At 42.9% G+C, this 17,621-nt stretch overlaps 2 long non-coding RNA genes across 6 annotated transcripts in view; one reads left to right on the plus strand and one right to left on the minus strand.

Moving 5' to 3' along the window:
• Positions 1-17,621, minus strand: part of LOC129383455 (uncharacterized) — a 43,621-nt gene that overhangs the window by 11,201 nt on the left and 14,799 nt on the right. For 2 of the 5 annotated variants that reach the window (XR_011895960.1, XR_011895958.1), the window contains exon 4: positions 14,646-15,783. This is a non-coding gene — a long non-coding RNA (uncharacterized lncRNA). Of the gene's footprint in view, positions 1-14,645; positions 15,784-17,621 lie in introns of those variants that run through there. The other 3 variants (XR_008611364.1, XR_008611365.1, XR_011895959.1) reach the window with 2 other exon arrangements.
• LOC126526209 (uncharacterized) lies at positions 10,178-12,343 on the plus strand. Its single transcript, XR_007598472.2, has 2 exons — positions 10,178-10,684; positions 12,303-12,343. It is a non-coding gene; the product is annotated as an uncharacterized lncRNA (long non-coding RNA).

Here is a 17,621-nt window from a genome sequence, read left to right on the forward strand (position 1 = left end):
TAAACACAAAAATTGGATAGTGATCACTTCCCATGCGGTCAGCTGCAGTTGACCACTTCACGCGGACGTCAGATGAATGCAAGGTTAGGTCTATAGATGTGGCTGAGGCTGGAGGCCGGAAGAAAGTGGGACTTCCGTCATTGGCCACGCACAAGTCCAAACTATCAATAATTTCTACAAGTTTGCGTCCGCGGGAATCTGTGTTCCTGTCACCCCAGAGAGAGTGATGGGCGTTGAAGTCCTCGCAGATAATTCGGGGCGCTGGACAACGGTCACAAAGCTGCTGCAGAAACAAGTCCATTGCTACCTTCTTCCGCGGAGACACGTATACGGATGCAACAGAAAGAGTTCGGAAGCCAAGACGTATCCTCACAGCCGCCACCTCAATACTATCGGTGCAAAGATCGGTGACGTTTAAAGCCACATGAGGAATCTCTCTTCGTATGTAAAGGGCGGCACTTCCCGCGGGAAATGACTTTATGCTGCAATTCTTATGGGCGACATATCCAGTCAGAGATCTCCCGCTTGGTAGGCCAGCCTCCGAGAGGGCCAATACTGGAACACGTATCTTTCAGAAATAATTTAAGTTCTGCTAATCGACTTATAATCCCAGCGCAGTTCCATTGCATAATAAACGGCACTTTTCGGTGATTTTTAGTTGCACGAGGTTGAAGAAGACTAGCCATATTATAAGGTAAAGGTCGCTGCGAAGGTGGTAATCATTGACTCAAAGGAAAGAACGAGCTGTAGAAAGTTCTTTAAGGGGCCAGTCTGCATTGCCTGAACATATGAACGCAGGACTTCAAACAAAACTCGCAGAAGGTCGGACAGGTCCTGATTTTTGAGCTCCTTATTTTGCTGTACGCACTGCCTCACGACTTCAACAAAAGTTGCGGATGGGGACCCACTCTTGGCCATTGCCTCTGGTTTCTTCATCCCTTTTGAGGCGAGGGAATGTCCTCCATGTTATCGAGTCTGGCTGTGATCTCGTCGCTGAGGAACTTGGACACTTTTTGCTGCAGCAGATCGAACAACCGACTCACCCACAGATGATTTTGCCGTCTTGCTAGGCTCAGGTCGCTCACTGACGTTGCTTGTTACCATGCAACGAACTTCCGACTCTAACGCAGGGAACTCAACTTCCGAATCTAACGCTGGGAACTCGTCACTTCCAGGTATCCGCTTCTCAGTAGGTTGTGGTTTGGGACCACTAATGAAGGACACTCGGCGGTGTAAGGCGCTTACACGGAAGGGGCAGCCACCGAAACTCGCTGGATGGTCACCACCACAATTAGCGCAAGCAAAATCTGCCTTGCAGGCTTTGTAATCGTGGGCGCCACCGCATCGTTTGCAACGTTGATCTTTGATGCAAACTTTGGCTACATGCCCAAAGCGTTGGCACCTAAAGCATCGGGGAGGAGGTTCAACGAATTCTTTGACTGCATGCTTGGTAAAACCGAGGTCAATTTTTTCGGGGCGCTCGGTGTTGGGAGCAAACGTTATCACAACAGAAGTAGTAGGTTTCGCTGCCCATTCTTTTTCTTGAGTCTCCACCCGGCGCATCAGACGTTTCACGTGCAGAACACCTTGCGGTTTCAAGTAGGCCAGAAGGTCGCTTTCCGAATACCACACTGGTACTCCCCTAATAACACATGTGTTAGTCATGTAGGAGTGGGGCAGCCGGGCTTTAACTCTTATATCCCCAATTTGAGAGCACCGGAGAAGAATGTCAACTTGCTCTTCCGTTGCGATATCTAAATAAAGAGCACCTTGCGTTGTGAAGCGGCTGCGAATCGGGGCAGATCCCAGCAGTACTTTAATGGCTTCGAAGAGCCTGATAGGGTTCAGCTCTCTCAAATCAACACCTTTCTCTGTTGGCAAAACTACCACTGGGACTCCGACCGTTCTTTGCTTGCGATGACTCACCACCTTGAAGCCGTCGTTATCCACTTCCGCCATATAAGCCACTTCCTCGTCAGGGTCGACGATAGTTGTGTCGTCCCCACTGAGCGATGATGACGCACTGGCCTGCTTATCGTCCCTGATGTCTGGCAGCTCCACACCTTGCGACGCCATGGCCGCCTCCGCCACGCTGGCTTCCTTCGGGTGGCGCTGTCCCTTTAAAGATGCCGGCGCCGGAGCAGCCGTACCCTTCCCATAGGGACAGTACCGCCTTAAAGATGCGGCCGTCTTCCAAGGATATAAATAACTCACTTAATGAATAGCAAAACCTATGCAAAAATTACAGAGCTGAGGTGACAACAGATCGAACAGCGTCGTCTTCCTCTTCCTCCCCCATGCTAACTTCATGCATTGGGGCTTATTTGTCAGCAATACTAGACCAGCACTATGGCACAGAAATGTAAAAATCGGCGCCGTTCTTCCTGCAAGTACTGGCCTTATGTCATGTTTATCAATGAATAGGCTAAAATAAAGTTATATTACTTTATGTGCAAGTTTTGCACTAAACAGAGCTTGCTTGTTATCTCTACTACATGTAACTGCTTTTCAAGTGCTTGGAGCAATTAAACTTTTGTTTTTGGACACCATATCCTACTTCCAGGACAACATAGACCAGCATACGATTTCTTTAGCACTGTCATCTCACAGTTTTTGTGCAATAGATGCCCACAAGTTCTCAAACTACTGATTGAGAGTCAACATCTGCTGTCATCTCCATTCAGTTTTGTAACTCTTTATCAAAAAAAAAAAAAAAAATGAAGCCGTACTACCTTGGTGAACTTTGTCCGGAATATAGCAGAAATTTGACTAAAATGGATATAACTTTTGGGGTATAAAATATTTTGTTGGTTATTCTTCATTGCAATAAGTATTTTGCTACATTTAGCAAAATCGAAAATGGGGAACCTGATGCTGTGACAGTTATAACAAATATAATTTTTGTTTCCATATGGCTGAAAGTATCAAAACCAAAATGTCAAACACATTTAGTGATCGATATTTCAAACCTTTATTTTTTGCCCTAGCCTGCGGCACTCACCTAGACCAAAAGCCAATGCAAGATGGCAACCAAAATTTCATATGCAACTACATTTTTCGGACATGAGCTGCGTGCGCTCTACTGCAAACATGGCCGTGAACAAAGTTACCACTATTTCTACGCAGTCGGCACCAAAGCGCAGCTTTGGTTCCTGACAAGTTGCGTTGGTCAAGCCTAGTAGCCTAGAGAAGAGAGTATGTGGCTCTGACGAAAATTTGCCAGTGACATGATTGGCGACAAGCCGTCTCGGGAAGCTCGCCATCAATTTATTCGTACCAATGGACCTGTTCGAGCGTAAGATCATATTTGGGCAGGCTAGACTGACGGCTCTAATAGCGGAGTTTGTGCCCGTGTGCGGTCCCCTTTGTCCTCGAATGATCAGTCGGCGACTTGCTCAGCAAGAGTGACCTAAAGTGGTGCATTCTGGATGTGTGTGCGCATTTTCTTTAGCGGCTTGGCTTGCTTGGGCGACAGCCGGCTAGGCAACCTGCCAATCCCTTGTGATCACATTCGCACGTGCGTGTTCGCCTTAGTGACAGTGCGAACAATGTGTGCGTAAGTTATTACTGTACCACATCGCATGGCAAGCTGCTGACATACGTTATGCCTGTGCTTATTTCTTACAGACCTGATTGCGAATTTTCTTTTAAGTCTATATTGGTGAGCATGCTTATAACGAATGCCAGGTACAGTGAAGGTACTACCCGCCGTGGTTGCTCAGTGGCTATGGTGTTGGGCTGCTGAGCACGAGGTCGTGGGATCGAATCCCGGCCATGGCGGCCGCATTTCGATGGAGGCGAAATGTGAAAACACCCGTGTATATAGATTTAGGTGCACGTTAAAGAACCCCAGGTGGTCGAAATTTCCGGAGTCCTCCACTACGGCATGCCTCATAATCAGAAAGTGGTTTTGGCACGTAAAAACCCATAATTTTTTTTTTTAAATGAAGGTACATTCGTGGCAGAAGTGCAGAAGCGACATTGTTGTAGCGAGTTACGGCTGCCAATTGAAATAACTAGGTATGATGCAACTTCATTGAGAAATACAGTGACATCAGTGTCACCTTACATGGTTTGTGTAAAGAAGACCCTGCACAAACCATGCAACACACAATTTAAATGCTAACGCATTTTTTTTTTTGGGGGGGGGGGGGGGAAATACTACAACTGAAGTGTAAGATTGAGCATTTTAAGCGGAGTGACATTTCGCAGCTTGTCTTTCGCCGTCTTGCATGCCTTTTGAGAAAATCACATATTGTGCAATGGGTATTCTGCCGCAGTCTCTCTATTGCCCCCCTGCCTTTTTTTTTTCAGGGAACCTAATGTCGTATTTTGAAATCTCTAACCTGTGCCAGAAATTCAGGCAGTATATACATTATTACCTTCAGTTGCATCCTTCCCATTTGCCTTTTAACGTACGAAATGACAGCTTTAGGAGCCTTGCTTCATGCTAACTGAAAATCACGCAAGGTTGCAAGAACGGGATTTCTGAATACTCGCGTGACGTCACATATAACTCGTACTGTCCTATTCACAGCTTCCTCTGTGCTGCTTGAGATGAGCAAAATGAGTTCATCTGTAGCTTTACACCGTGCTGGCTGTACTACAATATGGCGACCTCAAGGACATTAGTGCATGCCACCACCATCAGTGCATCGCCGTCTACAAGACGTCTTGACAAGACTAGCAAGACGTCTTGCACTCACCTTATGTCTACTCTAGACATTTTTACAAGATATATAAGAAGTATTGTATCTGTCCTGACGAAACTTTGTGGATGTCTCAAGACTTAGCTGTCATGAAGACCATTTGATGCACCACCAAGCAAAATATGTAAGATGTCTTATGAGACACCTTATAGTTGTTTTAAAATTAACTATAAGACATTTTCTGCATGTTTTGTAGCAGTCTTAAAAAGCTTCTTTAACATATTAAACAGATTTTCAAAGAGTAAGGCGCAACGCCTTCTAGTCGGTATTTACCTAACGTAGTCCTATAATTTGTTTAGTGGCAGGTCCTTTAGGGCCCCAAGGAGCCATTTCAAAGCTGTTTAGAAAGTGGCGGCCCAATCTCTAGTCAAGGCTGTTTTAACATTTATTGCAACTATGAGCACCTTAAAACAATTCGAATAACACTGCTTGTTCACAGGACGAGGAAGTAGTTGTAAAAAATGACAGCAGGATCTACCAAATATGTCGATTTGTAGCAGGAACAGTATTGTCAGAGAAACCACTAGCACACATGACATTTTAAGTAGTCCAGATGTTAAAATTCAGTCGTATATCATTGCAATCCAGATGGTTTGTCTCCTTGCAATAGCAACTGTCCAGTGAAATGTTTAACTGCAGTGATATGGCTAGAAGCGACGTACAATTCACATATGCGACCTGGGAAGACCCAGGATCATTTTGCTTATCTTGTCAACACTGATGGAGATTTGCAGATGGAGTAATGTCAAGGACTCCAGCAACACTATCGCAGAAATCTTTCCTGCATGGATGTTTGGCACATACGGATCTAGAAACACAAAATGCCCTTCCATTATAGCATTAATTGTAAGGAATTGAGTGTCTACTGTTACCTGCTAAATGGACAAATCAATGGGAGTGTTCCTAACCTTGCAATACTGAAAAAAGCTTGGCTGTACCGAAAGCACCAGTGCTATGGGCTGTAGCATCACTGAAATATTGGCAAGGTACACAAAAGCGGCGACACATGTTAAAGCCACACTTAACGTAAAGCATGATTAATAACACAAATGAAGCACTAGAGTGGCAAAATGTTTCAAATAATTTTTAATAAATCAATAACATGCCACTATCGATAACACAAACCAGTAACACGCCACGATAACACGTCGCAAAATGTTTCTAATGCGTGTTCTAAAGTTTTGCTTTATGGCTGTCTTTTATCACACATTGAGTCAGTTCACGATTCAGGAAGCTGGCTTAGACAGTTCCACAGGCTGATGCACCCGCAGAAAATTCCTAATTATGCTTGATCTTATATTTGGCACCTTTAATTAGAAGGTGAGACAAAATATATTAACAAGTATATGTTACAACAAAACTTCATTTTAACGAAACGGGATGTAATGAATTATTGAATATAACAGGGAAGTTCCCCTTGAAATCTCAATAGGTACCAACATTTTTAAAACTTGATTTCAACGAAGTAAAATTATACTGCCAATAGATATAACAAACTTGATTTTTCTCTGGAACTGGAAATGAGTGACCCTTACAGGCTCAGTACATTACTTTCCCTGAGTTTGAGCACACATTCGGTGCCGATGTTCAGAACTTTTGGGCATTTGAGTTGAATGTGCCATCAAACACTGTTCCTTCCTTCTCACCACTGCACTTAGCTGCAGATAAGCAGAGGCTCGTTATCACCATTGCAATTGTTGTCACTGTGGTACTGCGCAGGCTAGTGCAGCTAAATGTGGACTCGGAGATTGCAACGGTGCAATTTCAGAGGCAACCCATCCCTGTGTGTGCTACGTGCTGCTCGAACACGACAAACATCGTTAATGTTGCAGCGTGCAACATATTCAACTGCGTCGTTTTGTGGGTTTCTCGATACTGGAAACGAGCGAGCTGAAAGCAGAAACGAAAGATCATCACATTGAAACAGAAGGCAGGTACCGCAAGCGCAGTCATGTCAGATGTTAAGAAGTCACATGTTTCTTAGCATCTGACAGTTTCTCCATTAAAATTTCACCGTGCACACGCTCATGTAGCAGTTCTGCTGGCTGCACGGCCGTCTCCTATGCAAGTTCAAATTTGTACGCAACATTGCACATATATTGCAGTGAAGGGACGTAATGAATATAGTGAAGTAATTTCGGCTCCTTCAACGTTCTTATAGATCTTATTGCATGTGACTGATAAAAGTTGCCACTCATTTGTACGGGAACATTGTTTGCAAACAGTAACTGCTGACCTAGGCATCTTGCGTATCGAGACAGTATAGTGCCATCGCTGTGATTCTGCCTTTTCTGTATGGATACCAAGCACCTGAGATACTGCCATGAAATCTAGATTCTTTCTTGGCGATAGCAGAAGCCTTGTCTAAGAAGGCCAATATCGTTAGCGGCTGACAAGTCCTCCACAAGCACGTTGCAAGTGGTATTTTTCGTTTTCACATACACATGCTACTTCAAGTACTTTTGGAAACTGCAATTTTCGTTGATGTAAACGTAGTCGCAGTTTGCGTAGGGTATACCTATATTGCACCGAAAAACCATTCTACAGCATGTCCATTAAATGTACCAGTTCATGCTGCAACGTGCAGGCAAGTTTCACATAACTTGTGCCAAGGATTAAAAAAAAAACATGGTTAGCCGCAGCTGAATGAAACCAATGGCATATGGTTTGCCGCCATGTGGCACTCCTTAGAGTGTTTTTTATATCCTGCCTGATTAAATACATTGAATTATGCAAAAATTTTAATGTTCACTTTAGGGCCAAGTGCGTTTCATTGCATGCTTTCTAAAGGGGTTCAGATACGACTGATCCAATTTTTTTGTGACAATGTACATGCTGCGTGGTGATTTTTTTCGGTGTTTAAAGAAAGCCCACGAAATATGAAATAAAACCACGCGACTGCGCTCATGCGCTATCGTATTGCAGTGCTCTCAATCGCGGTTCGTGCGAAAGCCGTGCGCGTGGACTGTGGCGAAGCGAGCGTCCGTGGCCCTAGGCATAGGCTTCACAGTGCGTCAGCATCTTTGGCGGCGGCACACGGAAAGAAAGCGCTGTCGTCCCTGGTTAGCGATAGGCTCGACGCACGGTTGAAAGTGCTGCAATAAGTTAGCGCATGGGCGCAGTCACGTGTTTTTGTTTCATATATTGAGGGCTTTCTTCAAATGCCGAAAAAAACATCGCTACGTAGCATGTATGTTGCCAAAAAAAAAAAAAAAAATATGAATCGGTCGTTTCTGAACCCCCTCTACAACGCATCGAAACACTAAAGTGAATATTAAAAATTTTGCACAATTCATCTTAGTTCATTAACCAATTAAGCGGAATATAAGAATGCTCTAAGGAGCGCCACATGACGGCAAAGCATATGCCGTTGGTTTAATCAGCTGCGGCTAACCACTATTATAGCGATAGCAATTATTTATTTATTTATTTACCCTTCGGGGTAGCCGAGTACCTAAGGCAAAGTGTATTTACATCATACTGCAGGCCGTGTGGCCCAAGCAGGAGGGGCAGGGTAACAAATAAATATACGCGTACAAAAGGCAGAATTGCAAAAATATGAAATTCAGAAAATGAAACAATATAGCACAAAACAGCAATATTACTTAGGAAATACTAATAATATAAGTTTAAATTGATTCAAGGGAGTTCAGATGATGGAAAGGGATGAGGTTTCATTCTTCTATAGTTCGAGGAAAGAAAGAAAATTTAAAGAGGTTTGTCCTGGCAACGTAAGAGGAGAAAGTGAGGGGGTGGGAATGACTGGTTTTCCTGGATGCAGAAAGAGTTACGTATGGACTACGATCTAAAGAAAATTTACGGTTTATGAAGGAGTAAAGGAACTTCAGGCGTATTATTTTTCGCCTCGTTTGAAGGGTGTGAAAACCATTTGTATGCAGTAATTCAGTTATAGACTCTTCTCGGCTTAGTGCACCGCTCAAGCCTGCCATAAGGATGTCAGTACTGTAAATATACCCTATGCAGATTGCATGAAGTTAGTAAAAAACAAGCTTAAAGAAAAATGGCAGTATACATGGAATAGCGAAGAAAATAACAAACTACATTTAGTAAAACCTATTTTAGGAGAATGGAGATCATGCAGGCATCAGGAACGTTTTATAGAAGTAATTTTATGCCGCCTGCACATTGGACACACACACCTAACACATAACTTTCTACTGACAAAACAAGACAAACCCTTATGTGAGAAATGTGGAGATGAACTCACTGTAAATCACATTTTATTCTCGTGCACACAACTCGAACGGCTAAGGAAAAAATATTTTACTGTATTTTACAATGAGCGCATTCCCTTCCATACCAGTCTACTTTTAGGAGATAACCCACTTGTAGGAACTTCATCTGTTTTTAGTTTTTTGAAAGACGCAGCGATCCTAAACAAAATATAATATATCAGAACTACTAATTCTAAAAATTATTACCCAGTTTTTTCACGCATATTATGATGCACCTCACCCATTTTCTCAGTCCTGAGAAGAAGGCTGAGGTCTTCATTTGGTTTGTTGGGCTCCTCAGAGTCCTTGTCCGGACAAGGACCTTCGCTGAAGATACCCAATTTTTGAAATAAATTGTACCTTGTGTTTGGCGCGTGATAGCCTTAGTAGCTTACGCGCCATAAAACTCAATACAATACAAATCTTCTCGGCTGTATTTGGAAAAAATGAAACGTATGGCTCTTCTCTGTATCCTTTCAAGGGCGTTAATCTTGATTTTGGTAAACGGGTCCCAAATAACGCACGAGTATTCCAATTTGGGTCGAATAAATGTGGTCTAGGCTAATGATTTTACTTCATGGGATGCATGTTTAAGCTTATGGCGAAGTAGACATAGCTTTCTGAAAGCAGCAGAAGCGGTAGCAGCAATGTTGCTATTCCAATTTAGGTTGTTAGTAATTGTAATTCCAAGATACTTGTACTCGCTCACTTCGGCCAAGGGGTCTTGGCCAATAGAATAACAAAATTTCAGGGGTAGCTTTTTGTTTGTTATACATAGAAGCACAGATTTATCTAAGTTTCATTCCCCACTTGTTGCCCCACTCAAGAATGTTGTTTAAGGCTAAATGAAGAGATAGTTGATTATGAACTGTATTAATATCGTTAAAAATGATGCAGTCGTCTGCGAACAGACGAGTATTGACGGGGGCCTCTATTACATCAACTATGTCGTTACAATAAATAAGAAATAGTAGTGGGCCAAGCATGCTGCCACTCCATATGGACATTCCAGACGCATTTCTGTCGTCGCCGTGAGGTTCCGTACGAGTGAAGGCGTTTGAGGGTGAGCCGGCGAAGGCGGTTCACTCGCGCGTGCGCGAGCGAGGAACGCGGCCCGGCGCGTGCCCTCCTGTGGCGCCCGAGGCAGGGAGGTGAGGCGAGGGAGGAGGGGCGTTCTTCTCCGGCGGCTACTGGTGTTGCTACTACGGTGCCTCGATGCCCTCGCCCGCCGCTTCGTACAGAGTGGAGACAACCGCGGCGTCTGCTACGGCGTTGGCCACGCGAATCGCGGACGCCGTAGTATACGCCTTTGGGGGACGCCATAGAGTTTCATATTAGTATACCTAGAGGGAAATCTGGCGCTGCGATCGTTCAACCATCATGGGAATGAACCTGAACATCGCCCCCGAGTGCTCCGTGATCGCTGCGCATGCGTGAGGTGAGAGAAGGTGAGAAAGGAGAACAACTCTTTTTCGCAGGATGTGACGTCACATTGTTGCTTGTTTTTACTTTTTTGAAAGAGCTACTCTCGAACGTAGATTAGCCATTGCCGTCGTGTCGGCTGCAAGACGTTCTGAGCGCGCTTGGCGCGCTTTTGTGCGTGTCGAAAGCGTATAACGTGCGCGATATTCGTGCGAGAGCTGTTTGACTTGAGCAATCGTGGGTTTGGACTCCGTGACATTTGCTTTCGTCATATGCGAGTTAGGGGCTTGCCGACAGGTAAACCGCCGCTGTACTTAGGTGAATACCTTGTTTTTCGTGGTACTGAAATAAATAGCGCTTCGCTGCGATGGTGACTTCAATCGAGTGCGGTAATTGCTGCGCATTACGGGCGATTTAATTGCACAGTACGTGCTGCATTATCGGTGCAGATAGAGAAAACTTATCCTGTGAGCCTTACTTCCGTCAGTCAGTCGGTTAGATGTTTCGCTCTTATCCAGTGCACATTTCTTGATATCCACTAACGATCTGCTCCAAATATCGACGAAGTGTCTACTGATCGTGCAGATGTTTTTTTTTTATTCACACAACTGGCGATGGGCAGCAGCGTTACGGCCGTGAGTTTTCCTTTCGAGCAAACCTTTTCAAATTGAAGTTTTCGCTCCTGTTCGCGAGATAGCAAATTTAAGTGTTACACCCGCTGCTGTATTTTTCGATTCCATGTGACCTAGATTTAAGCTGCCTCAGGTTGTATTAACGCGCGCAGAGGCTTTTCGAAAGATAGTTGTCACCTGAGAAATCAATGCAGTGTGCCAGTTCTTTTGGAATGGTGCTATTTGTGAAATTGATCATATTTCCCCTAGTCATGCTCAACTACTTACTGGTCAGATGCTTGAACTTCCGAAGAAGTATTTGTAAGGTTTCCCTTCCAACTCAGCATTGTAACTGACGCTTCTCAGAAGTATGCGTGGTATTTGCCCCTGCAACACTGCCATGAGTTCAAGTTCAAATTGTGCCTACCGACTGTCTATACGTGTGCCACGTACTAGAAAGCAAAGAACTCATTTCTAAATTGTTGCAACATTTCTTTTTCATTCCATCTTCAAGAAATTTGTTTACTTCTTTTCCTGGTCATTGTGGACTTGCACACATTGAAGTTTTGGATAGTTTGGCAAAAGCATTGCATAGTGGGCCTGTAGGGTTCTTTTTTTTGTATTTAGCACATTGCCCTTCTGACTGGACAAATTAAGTAACTGCATTACAAATATTTCACTTCCTTGGAATGTCTGTTCCATGTGCCTCATAACAGTACACGGTTGAATTTGGCACATGCACCTTCATATGACCAAGTGTAGGTTTGTATTGCAATGGAAATAAGAACATGAGTGCTTCAATTGTCTTCATCACATTGCTGATTCCTTCAATGTGTGAAAATGGCTTGTAACAATATTGCTGTGTTTCATGTGAGGATATGGAATAGAATAACTTTCTTCTTTTATGCTGAAGGTATTCACCCCTTTTGCCTGTTGGGCTTCAAATCTTGTAGAAAATGGTGTGAGCAGCCTGGTGTGTGCCTGAAGAGCAATGCTAGCTTGTGCGTGATCATATTGTTGCTGCTGGGAAGATATCTTAGGCACATTTTTTTCATACAATTAACACAAATGTTTCTATCTTTCCCCTTGTGGCTCAATCGTAGTAGACCTGCTCGTATTTCAGTTACTTTGTTGTTTATTTTTGTTACATATCAGTATTATGTACTATCAAGTTAGTGGGAATATAAAGCTATTTGATGTTGTATTCATGGGGAATCCTAGCCGATCCCTCGTCATGGGTATGTGCCATATGTCACAGGCAACAGTCATTCTAGTCTCTCTTCTTGTGGTAAAAGTATCCCAAAGCCTATTTTGTATGCTTGCAGATGAGTTGAGATTTACACATCAATGCCAGCTCACAAAGCATCTAATACGGCAATCAGCCAGCCACCTCCGCAGATGGAGAATTCTGCAGTTTCCAATCATACTGTTTCTGTTGTCTTTGGCAGAGATTTTGATTGTACACAGCGGGAATAAACTGTAGGACCATAAAAACCTTGTGATGACAAGGGCTATATATGGTGGAAATTATAGTAGATTATGACCAGCATTAGCTCAAGCCCTGCTAAAGGTCTGTGGTATCTAAAAAAATAATATGCTGGTTTTCATATCTATAGCTGCTGTGTGCATTAAGCTCAAAACTCCCTTCTTGGCAACATAACCCAGGAATGCCCACTCCAAACATTCTTGTACATGCACTTTGACAGCATCTGCTTTGATCTACCTAATTGCATATCAGTAAAGATGGGTCTAGTTCACTAAATACTGACAATGCTGCATTCAAATGGAACCAAACCGTTCTCGAAAAGTTCTTGAAACCAGTCAAGCAGGTTTTTGAGAACTTTTAATCTGGCGAAATTACAAAATGAAAGTTATTTCAAATAAGTGATGCAATGCTGATGAGGTTTGGGCATGCATTTCAAGGTGCTTGGCCTTCATTATCTCTAATCATAGTGGACCTGCCAAATTGGCAAGGATCTTGAATGAATTCTTCACTAGGCCAAACTATTTTGTTGCTGCCCTATATTGTGCACTCTTCCTATATAGGAAGAGTGCACAACAAAAATCTTGTGGCTTCCTGTTATAACACCCTATAACTTCCTTAGATGTAGGGCCATTTGATATTCACCAATAAATACTTCCACAGGATTTAGATGATGCCTTTAAAGATGTGTCCCTCATGCTTACATGTAAAGGAGCACTGACATTAAACTTTTGGACTGAATTTTTTTATATTAATCTGGTTCCAAATGGCAGCTTTTATGGCCACACCATACCACTGAAAGCTGCATGTGCTTTGAGTGATTCTTAATGTGTGCTAAGACTTGCTTCACTAAATAAATTTTGTTATGACTCTTCTCAAACATGTAAATTAAAATTAATTTACTTTTAGTGTTCTATAAGTCACAACCACGATACGATTACGAGGCATGCCATAGTTGCGGACTCTGGCTTAACTTTAATCGCCTGAGGTTTTTAACATGCACCCACTCCACAGTGTGCACCAAGACAGAAAGACCAATGTTGTGCTGCATAGTGGTCCTAACATGCTCAGTTTTCAATGACCTAATAATGGCATGGCTTACTCATGAACAACTGCAGCATGCATCATTTGTTTGTGACCTACCATGCAATGTTGTCACCAGATTATGGGGCCACACTGCCTTTGGCACATGTTTAAATGTTGGCGTTAAGGATATATTTGTTGCACATAAAAGGAATTTGAAGTTTTGTAGTGTAGTTAACTGAATGACAGCTACACACGCATAAGAAAAAAATTGTGCCAGGACTACTTAAACTCTGCAGTGTTTGAGTTTGACCAATTCTTGCGATTTTGCACATTTCGGATGACTGCAGGTCATTCATTACAGTTATACCAGCTTTTTTACTTTTTAGACATGCTGTTTGCCCCGGTTTTATACAGTGATCATAGATAGCCACACCACACCATGTTGGTAGAAGAATTCAGAATTTTAGTAAAATGGGGTTGCTCCATGTTGAGGTGCACCAGCATGCCATAGTAAGTGGAAGCCAGAAGCAGCAGCATTTTAAGGTATTGTGCCGCACCATGTAAAGTCAAATTATTGTGCCCCCCTCCACTCTCGCTGGCAAAACCTGCTGGTGAAGCATTGTGAGCAAGCTTTCAAGGTACGCTGCGCTCTTTCCAAAACAGCGTCCGAGGCAGCCATCTATTTTGCCTACAGGACGAGAAGTCCCTGGCCAGGAGTGCATCGAACATACGGAAATAGCTGTCAATTGTGCTGCTGAACATCTAGAGATTTATAGTTTTGACCTCAGGTTGCAGAACACAGCAATGCTATAGAAAGCTGTTTCACGGCTCTACCACGGCATAGCCAGCACTGCATGCATATACTATACACAAGCATGAGGTTTTAGCAGCAATACTTAACAGTAAATTGTATTTGTACAACTTCACTCTGTCTTTAACACTGCCAGGCTTTAAAATACACGAGAAGAGATCACTGTCTTTCATTTGATGTGTTCATACAAAAAAAGTGTGTGCATGGAAGGGGTTAATTAAGGCTCCTTTGTCAAGCCAAAATGCTTCCTGGCATGATAAAGTGAAGCCTTGTGCATTTCAGTCTGCAGTTGCTCACTGCACTTTCAAAAGCACAATCAGCACAGAGAGCGCAGGAAAACACACAAGCAATGGTTCAGCAATTTATTTGAAACAAATGCAACTTTGTTTTACAGGAATACCACATTCCAAAAAGGCAACCACATGCTATGCAGACAATACAGCCAACTTATGTTAATTGTACAGATGTTAACATGCCCTGCCTTTATATGTGGAAATGTTTCAAGTCTAAAAGTGTGCCCCTACTTTGTAGCTTGTCCTTGGAACAATGGATGATTCAAACAAATGCTAAATTTAGCACCATTGCCACACTGATAGAAGAAAACTACATATTAAAATGGCAACTTCTTGGAGAACAGAAAAGGGTGTATAGTAACCTTCTAATAACCTGACTCTGGTTAATTTAATTTTTTCAGTTAATTCGAACCTGGCTGACGCCCATGCATTTCTATGGAATTAAACATTCATCACTTCGATCCTAAAACTGGCATTCGCCGGATAATGCGAACTTGACCAGACCCCAATAATGACCCCTTTTAGTGGCAGCCCATGTCTCAGTAGAGCTTAGGGGACAGTGAATGCGTTAAACAAATGCCATCTCTCTGAAATGCCTATTTTTGACCCACCCGAGAAAGATTTTCAAGCAGTAACGGTAGCTGACAATGTCCGATTGTGGTACTTATCTGATTCTAACGAACACTTTTTGTTTTCGAAGGACATTGAGACGAAAATTGCCTAGCTGTGCAATCGATTGCGAAACTAAAACCGTGGTTGCACCATTCATATGCTTTACCACATATCATGGCTGTAATACGGCGAAGCTGGCTTTGGAAAATCAGCTGTCATTCTAAAAAATGAGGTACGCGTAGGTTTCTACTTTGGTTTGGAGTTAAGTCATTTCTACTTTAGTTTTATACTGTGGACAAATAGAAATTTGATGCACGTTCGTTTCAGAGGCGTGTTACTCAAGCACATGTTGCCAAATGAATCAACGGTGCTTCAGCAGGTTTTTGCATCTTAATTCGACCCGTCAGTCTTGTGAGGGTAGAATTAATGGAAGTTGATTGTATAAATTGCGTGATGAAGCACCAAGAAAGTTACCTTGCTCAGGTAGTGAAAAAGCATGGAGAAAGTGCTTCACACAACATCCACCAATGTTCTGTTGCAGATGCAAAAGCTGCCTCCCTTATCTGGAACAGAATAAATTCCTTTTGAAGGCAAAATAAAAAACAGAAAGAGAAGTCATCAAGGCATTCCACATCCATCTTATTCAGTCTTTACAGTGTTGCTACATCACCATTTGCTTAGTCTCCTATGCCAAAAAATATTGTCAAAAATAAAATGACCTGATTCCCATGTTTTTCACCACCCAAGCAGTGTTTACTGTCAATTATTACTGCTTTCTGTAACCTCACCTGTAAATACTGTATGTTAACCTGTATGTTAACACTGAGCTATATGATAAGCTTAGTGAAAGTTAAAAAAGAATACTGGATGTTCATTTGTTTTTTTTTTTAGACATAAGAAGGGGTGCTTAGAAGCGAGCCACATTTGCAAAATGCTTGAATAAACAGCAACTACCCCGGTCATGCGCTAATTGTGGCCATGCTGTCCCTGCAAACTTCTTAATCTCATCCGCCCACCTAACTTTCTGCTGCCCCCTGCTACGCTTCCCCTCTCTTGGAATCCAGTCCATAACCCTTAATGACTATCGGTTATCTTCCCTCCTCATTACATGCCCTGCCCATGCCTATTTTTCTTGATTTCAAGTAAGATATCATTAACTCGCATTTGTTCCCTCACCCAATCTGCTCTCATCTTATCCCCTTAACGTTACACCCATCATTCTTCTTTCCATAGCTCGATGTGTCGTCCTCAGTTTAAGTAGAACCCCTTTTGTAAGCCTCCAGGTTTCTGCCCCGTAGGTGAGTACTGGTAAGACACACCAGTTATACACTTTTCTCTTCAGGGATAATGGCAACCTGCTGTTCATGATCTGAGAATGCCTGCCAAACACACCCCAGCCCATTCTTATCCTTCTGATTATTTCGGTCTCATGATCCGAACTCGCGGTCACTGCCTGCCCTAAGTAGATGTCTTCCCTTACCACTTCCAGTGCCTCGCTACCTATCGTAAACTGCTGTTCTCTTCCGAGACTGTTAAAAATTACTTTAGTTTTCTGCAGATTAATTTTCAGACCTACCATTCTGCTTTGCCTCTCCGGGTCAGTGAGCATGCATTGCAATTGGTCCCATGAGTTACTAAGCAAGGCAATATCATCAGCGAATCGCAAGTAACTAAGGTATTCTCCATTAACTCTTATCCCCAATTCTTCCCAATCCAGGTCTCTGAATACCTCCTGTAAACATGCTGTGAATAGCATTGGAGAGTTCGTGTCTTCCTGCCTGACACCCTTCTTTATTGGGATTTTGTTGCTTTCTTTATGAAGGACTACGGTGGCTGTGGAGCTGCTGTAGATATCTTTCACTATTTTTACATATGGCTCGTCTACACCCCAAATGCATAATGCCTGCATGACTGCTGAGGTTTTGACTGAATCAAACACTTTCTTGTAATCAATGAAAGCTATGTATAAGGGGTGGTATTAGATCTTTCGTCTCCTGCGATAGCTTACTGGTATCCTGTCTAACGAAGTTACAACCGACTTCTATTGCATACTCCTTAATGATGCCCATAAGATTTTCGTTCATTGCTTCAACACTAAGGTTCTCTTCCCGAGTTAAAGCCCTATACCTCTTCTGTAGCTTGATCCGAAATTCCTCTATTTTCCCTCTTACCGCTAACTCATTGATCGGCTTCTTATGTACCAGTTTTTTCCATTCCCTCCTCAAGTCTAGGCTAATTCGAGATCTTACCATCCTATGGTCACTGCAGCACACCTTGCCGAGCACATACACATCTTGTATGATGCCAGGGTTAGCACAGGGTATGAGGTCTATTTCATTTTTAGTCTCGCCATTAGGGCTCCTCCACGTCCACTTTCGGTTATCCCGCTTGCGGAAGAAGGTATTCATTGTCCGCAAAA

Source organism: Dermacentor andersoni, chromosome 8 (genome assembly GCF_023375885.2).
Source record: "Dermacentor andersoni chromosome 8, qqDerAnde1_hic_scaffold, whole genome shotgun sequence".
Lineage (NCBI taxonomy): Eukaryota > Metazoa > Arthropoda > Arachnida > Ixodida > Ixodidae > Dermacentor > Dermacentor andersoni.